Source organism: Adiantum capillus-veneris, chromosome 24, assembly GCF_014529385.1.
Source record: "Adiantum capillus-veneris isolate H3 chromosome 24, ASM1452938v2, whole genome shotgun sequence".
NCBI classification, from domain to species: Eukaryota; Viridiplantae; Streptophyta; class Polypodiopsida; order Polypodiales; family Pteridaceae; genus Adiantum; species Adiantum capillus-veneris.
Genome location: NC_140954.1, coordinates 26,855,655 through 26,861,961, shown reverse-complemented (window position 1 = coordinate 26,861,961; position 6,307 = coordinate 26,855,655).

The following is a 6,307-nucleotide window of genomic DNA, read 5'->3' as shown; positions in this document are numbered from 1 at the left end:
CAGCATGAGCAAGGCGGGGGGGCGACGCAGGTAAAAAGGACTACTCAGAGAGAGAGGGCTTTGGCCTAGCAGCGGGCGCCATCCCCTCCTCGTCCTTGGCTGCATGCACGGCCAGAGAGAGAGTTTTCATGGCGGACCTCGCAGAGCCGGAGCCAGAGCGTTCATTCGCAGCCTTGAGAGAGAGAGGGCTTTGGCCTAGCAACGGGCGCCACCCCCTCCTCGTCCTTGGCTGCATGCACGGCCAGAGAGAGAGTTTTCATGGCGGACCTCGTAGAGCCGGAGGAACTTGGATTCCTGAGCATATGGGGATTCGCCCTCGCGAATGAAGGCTACAGTCGGGCTTGTCATCTCAGTCCATGCATATGCGTCCTCGTCGAATCTGTTACGGCCCCTCTCTGCCGACTGCTTGTTAGTACGCTCAGTCCTGCGTCCTCGAATCTGTTGGCTGCCGACTGCTTAGTACCCTCAGTCCATGCATAGCCGCCGCGGGGGGGGGAGAGAGAGAGATAGAGAGAGTACCGCATAGCTGCCCGGGGGGGGGGAGGGGAGAGAGAGAGAGATAGAGAGAGAGAGAGAGCGTTGAACATGAAAAGCATGAAAGAGAGAAACGTACCAAGAGCCTCCTGCGTCTTCTTCTTCTTCTTCTTCTCTCTCTCTCTCTCTCTCTCTCTCTCTCTCTCTCTCTCTCTCTCTCTCTCTCTCTCTCTCTCTCTCTCTTTCGTACTTTACGCAAAGCAGGGAAGAGTACCCTCAGTCCATGCAGAGAGAGAGAGAGAGCGTTGAACATGAAAAGCATGACAGAGAGAAACATACCAAGAGCCTCCTGCGTCTTCTTCTTCTTCTTCTTCTCTCTCTCTCTCTCTCTCTCTCTCTTACTTCACGCAGAGCAGGGAAAGACTACGTTCATGAGGTGCTAATGAGGTAGTGGCTATTGAGGTTCCCTTTCGCCAGCGCTTGTACTTCAATGCGTACTTCAAAGCTACCCAGAGCCGCCACCAACGCTATATTCGCAGCCTTCATTTTTTTTTGTCGCACGCCTTCACGTCGCAGAACTCGACACGTGGCATAGGAAGGCTTCCGCCATAGTATGTTAGTAGATGCATGTGTAGGCCATGTCACATTCATGTATCATGTAGGCAACAAATTTGGCACATAAGTCCTTGCAGACTAGCATAAAGATTGTGTTGTCCATCTCAAAGTAGTTGGTGTAGAAGGCTTCTTTGAATGCCTTCCAAAAATGAAGTCAACGATATGTGTAGATTCTGTGTTTTTTAATGTGTTTATGCGACCAAATAGCATATAACAAATCTTTAGTATCATCCTGCATGTTATGTTTGGCCTATCATACACTAATCCAATTGTCTGTTTGAGTACCTAGCACATATATATTCAATGGAGGGAGAACTACTAGGCTCTCCAAACACTAGGTAGTTTAGTCAGCATGGATGACCACATTATAGTTGCTCAAATTTTTGCCTGGTCCTACCTCTGATGATAGGGCAAAATGTGGGGTTGACATGCATGTACAGTGGTGCAAACAAGTTGATTGTTATTTTGTTTTCTTGTGCTCAACCATGAAGGCTATCTTCCACTCTAAACGTGCTGCTATGAAGTCTTCAATTTTCCACTCTTGATAGGTTGCAATGTCGATAGCTTCCCTCTAAATCTGGCAGTAGTGAGGGAAGTAGGATCTTTTGGTCTTTATTTGTTAGCCACTTGAGAAGGACACAAGGTAATTGGGGCTCAAGAATCTCATCTCTAAGCTCTAGTGGTTTAATAATCTTCAATAGGTTGGATTTGAGTAACTGCTCCTCATAGAGGAGGTTCTTGGCCACCACTTTCTACATTGTCTTCCAATGTGCTTTGCCTATAGATGAGTGTACTGCATATCTTTCTTTATCATATCTTTGTCTAGCTTCCTTAACAAGTTTCCTGAAGAGAGCCACACACTTGGAATTTGAAATGGGTGTGCTTCTTATTGGTGCAACATTGCTGGATCCATAGGCAATGCTTTCTCTTCTTTTTTGCTAGGCTCTAGAGGTGCAATTGAGGAGCCTATCTACATGGTGAGTTGAATCGGCCTCAGCTCCTCACTCACTACTACAAATTTCTTCTTGCTTTCTTACTTGTGCACTTTGTGAGGAATGATAGCTGTAAGTACTGACCAATGCAATTCCCACCTCTGCTACTATCTTCAAAATCTCTATAATTTTCTTCTTCTCTTTGTCTACCACCTGTGTAGGTGGTAAGTCATCCGATGATGGAGCAAAAGATGTCGTTCACACACTCACACACCCAGACAGCTCAACACAGTACAATGAATTAACTTAAATTCCACCCCACACACACCACCACTCAAGAGATCATAAAATGTCTCCCCACAATCCGTATTCAAACTCCAAACACCTCGAGGCTACAAGCCCTTGCCTGCCCACAGACACTACAAGGCGAGTCGAGTTGATCAACACTTGATGGTGACCTAGATATACAGGAAAAACCATCAAAAACTCAAAAACTTCAGCCACAAAAGTCCTCTCTCAAACCATTGAAAAACCTTCACCAAACTCCATCCTCTTGGACTCTTTGGGGTAGCCCCAACCCTAATGGCAACGATACAGGGTCACATAATCTTGCAAAAAGCCGCACCTTCTTCCCCCAATTCCTCACACACACACACACATGGAAACCTCAGAACTTCCATAGAATCTCCCAAGTGTAAAATTGAAGAGAAAAAGATCTCATTCACTCCTCCACACACTTGAAAATAGGACGCAAACGCGACGGGACTGCAATAGACCACCTGTAGGAACCCTGCTTCCTCCCACACACAGACAGGTGAAAGTGCTGAGTATTGGCTTCAAAAATTCTCCTTCCGCTTGAACACTCATGGCACTGTCACTGATGTGGAAATTTAAAGCATTTTCACACCATTTTTGGCCATTTGTTTACCTTTTTGAGCCAATTTTTTACCCCCCAGCGGACAATGTTTCACGGGAAGAAACCCAAACCGACTCCAAAATTCACCAAAATTTTTATGCTTGATCCTTGATATCCAAGGTACTTTGCCGCATCCCTACATTACATTTGTGACCACTTCTAGGGTAGTGGACGTATCACCGCAGATCAGGCACCGTAAATAGACAGTTATTGCATGTGTCAAACTTGTCGGGCAAGTTAAGGGTCCCCACACCTATCACTTGCATTATTTACATTCTATAAAGGCTAAACACATTCCCTCAAATCAAAGGAAGCCACCAGGAACCATATCGAAGGCCGGATCCCCTATCCAAGCATGTACATGTGCCTGGTTGTCGGCACGGAAACCTGACTTATTCACAATGTGTACACATCACATTATGTTTCAAACCCAAAACAACTATGCAAATCTCCAACATGCATGTATTTACGTCTTTTTATACATATGCCCATGCATATACACGCTACTTTGTACATGCCAAAAGTGGTCTATCACAGTCATCGGGTTTTCTTGCTCATTTTTCAAGCCCTCACGTCACTTATCCCCCTAAATTACCTATTCATTTTTAGTATTTATGTATATATATTTTTTTTTAATTTTAATTTTACTATTTTTTCTCTTCCTCTTTTTTGCTTTCTCTGTCTTTTGTCTCTTGTTTTCTTCTTTTCTTCTTTTTTTTGTTTTTTGTTGTGTTTTTTATTTTGCTTATGATCCTTCCATCACCGGATTCTCTTGCGTTTCTTTAGCAAGCCCTCAAGTTGGATTTCCTTTGTTGTTGCCACTAAAAGCTCAATTTTTGCTTGGACCGCTTCTTTGGCCTTCTCAGCAATGTAGTCGGCCTTGAGATGATCTTTGATATTTTTGTTGGATCAAAAGGTGGCAGATCCTCAAGGAAAGGCTCCTCCTTGTCTTCTTTCTCTGTGTCATATCTTTACTTTGTGCTTCAGATGGTGGTAGTGCCATCTCTTGGCCCATAATCTTGTTGGCCTCTCTTGTGGTTCTTGTTGCTCTTCCCTTTCCTGGTCCCATTGTCCTGCCGCTTTGTGGGCATCGGTGAAACATGCAAATTTGCATACATTTTTGAGGTTTTTCCAAACTTAAGATTTATGCCAAAACCTATTATGACATCAAGATGATGGAGTGTATGCTAAATGTGGGTTTTGGTGCCTAGAAATGGATGTATTTCTTGCAAGTCAAGTTGCTAGAAAGTGATTTTATAGGCCATAATTGTAGTATTTGACATGCTCTCCATGCCTGTCTTTACGGCCTGTCGATCGGAATCTGCATAAGGAATATATGGGTAGTACAATATTTTCCAGGGGTCGGTTCTATTGATGTTTGGTCTAGTCATGGAATTGGTGTCGGGGAAGATGAATTGAGTTTAACAGGGAACACTGTTTGGCACGTGCTATAACATGTGTTTTACAGGGCTCAAATTGGGCGTCGTTAAATGCTCAACCTATGGCCAGTACAGTTTTCCCCGTAGTTTCTGGCATCTATGAGCAAGGAAAATCAGTGTGCATGTAGGTCAAGTTGAGATTGATCGTGCTTTAGTCAAAATCTTTGGTGATTTGCAATGCTTTGAACGAGAAAGTTGTATTCGACACTGTAGTTGTGGTTATGTCTGTTAAATGTGGTACCTTCACTAATGCAAGCACTTATGCTGACTGGGGAATTTGGCAATGCTTTAACCGATGTGTATCACAATTGTGGTGTATCACGAGAGCTATTGGGAAAAATATTGTGCTTAGACATGCTTAGTTGATGAGGGGAGGATTACCAGAGCAACGTCTTATTGCACTAGAAAAAGCTTTGACCGTTATGTAAGTCAAATGTGGTGCCTTTACAAACGCACATAGATTTCATGATAAGACTTCAGTTAAAAGGTCGACTCTTAAAGAGCATTGATTACGGTAAATACCCAACATGGCAGTGGAAGGCGGTCAGACAATGCCTTGTTTGGGTATGTATGACATTAAATGCGTTTGGAGAGACATGATGTGGTTGGCGATGCTTTGTTCGACATGCTAATTAAATGTGGTGTCCTTTGAGGATCCAGCCGCCCAAAAGCACAAGGGAGGCTGCCAATGTGAAGTGGAAGAAGGAGGATAATAATATAAGTTGAGTTTTTGTCAAAAAAAAAAAGGGGAGAGTGCAATGACGGAACCATCGTTGGTCCTCTTCCTATGTTTTATTTTTGGCTTAAGACTCAAGAAAAAAAAGAAAAGAAAGAATCCCAATTTTTGGGGAGAAAATTAGGAAAAGAGGTACATGGGAAAAAGAAAAAAGAAAAAGGAAGGCGACGCTCATGAGGGGGAGTTTTAGGTTTTTGGGGAATTCTCTTTGCAGGCTGAGAAAGAAGAGAACTTGAAGGGATAAAGACATGGGGTACTGGGGAAATAGGGGAGTTTATTTGCTCTCTCTCGCTTTTGGTAGAGGATACAATGGATTTTCCCTCTTTCTTTCTCTGTCGAAGAGTTTGAAGGAAGGAAGGAATTTTGGTGGAAGATCTTGCTCAAAGAAAGCGCACAAAGGGAGAGCTAGAAAAGGGAGTTTTTTTATAAAACCAGAGCTGGGAGAAGGGAAAAGGGAGGAGAATGTGAAATGGGAGGAGGAAGATGGCATGGGAGGGGGGGAGATCTCTTGGGATCTCTCTCGACTAAGCTTGGTGAGGAGCAAGGGGAAGAAAACCCACGGGGTTAAGCAAGGCCCATGAGGAGGCTTGGTGGGTCTTTGAGATCTCAAGGTAGTCGTCATTGAAGAAGTCAAGCAGGGCAAAAGGGGTTGTGTTTGCAAGCATGCAAAAATCGACCAAGCAAAGGTGAGGAAGGGAAATTTTGGGAATTGAAGAGCAAGGGAACACTGCAAGGTGGGGATTGCTTGGCGATTACAAATTGCTTCCATCGGGTTGGGGATTTTTTATTGTGTTTGAAAATCAACAGGCATACCGACGATGGAGTATGCAACTAATTTGTAACAAGGTTTGAGATATCAATTTATTGGAAGCGTCTTTTGATTGCGAACATCAAATGAGTGTTGATAACTCATTTTAATATATTTTTCAATGGTATTTGTGATGCGAGTCGTGATTTTATTCTAGGTTTGCTTTGTAATCATCTCAATATCTTCTTACTAGCACCAAATTGATTCTAACTGCATTCGTTTCACTTGGTTTACACTTTGACTGCTTCTCCGTCTATAGCTAGAAGCCTAGCGCTTTCCCCGTTGACCCTCGAGAGCGTGCACTCCAACATCGTGCTATAAGGATCTCTGTTGATTTCTTGAGAATCAGCTCAACTACATCTTCTAGGTCTATGGGCATCTGAGAAA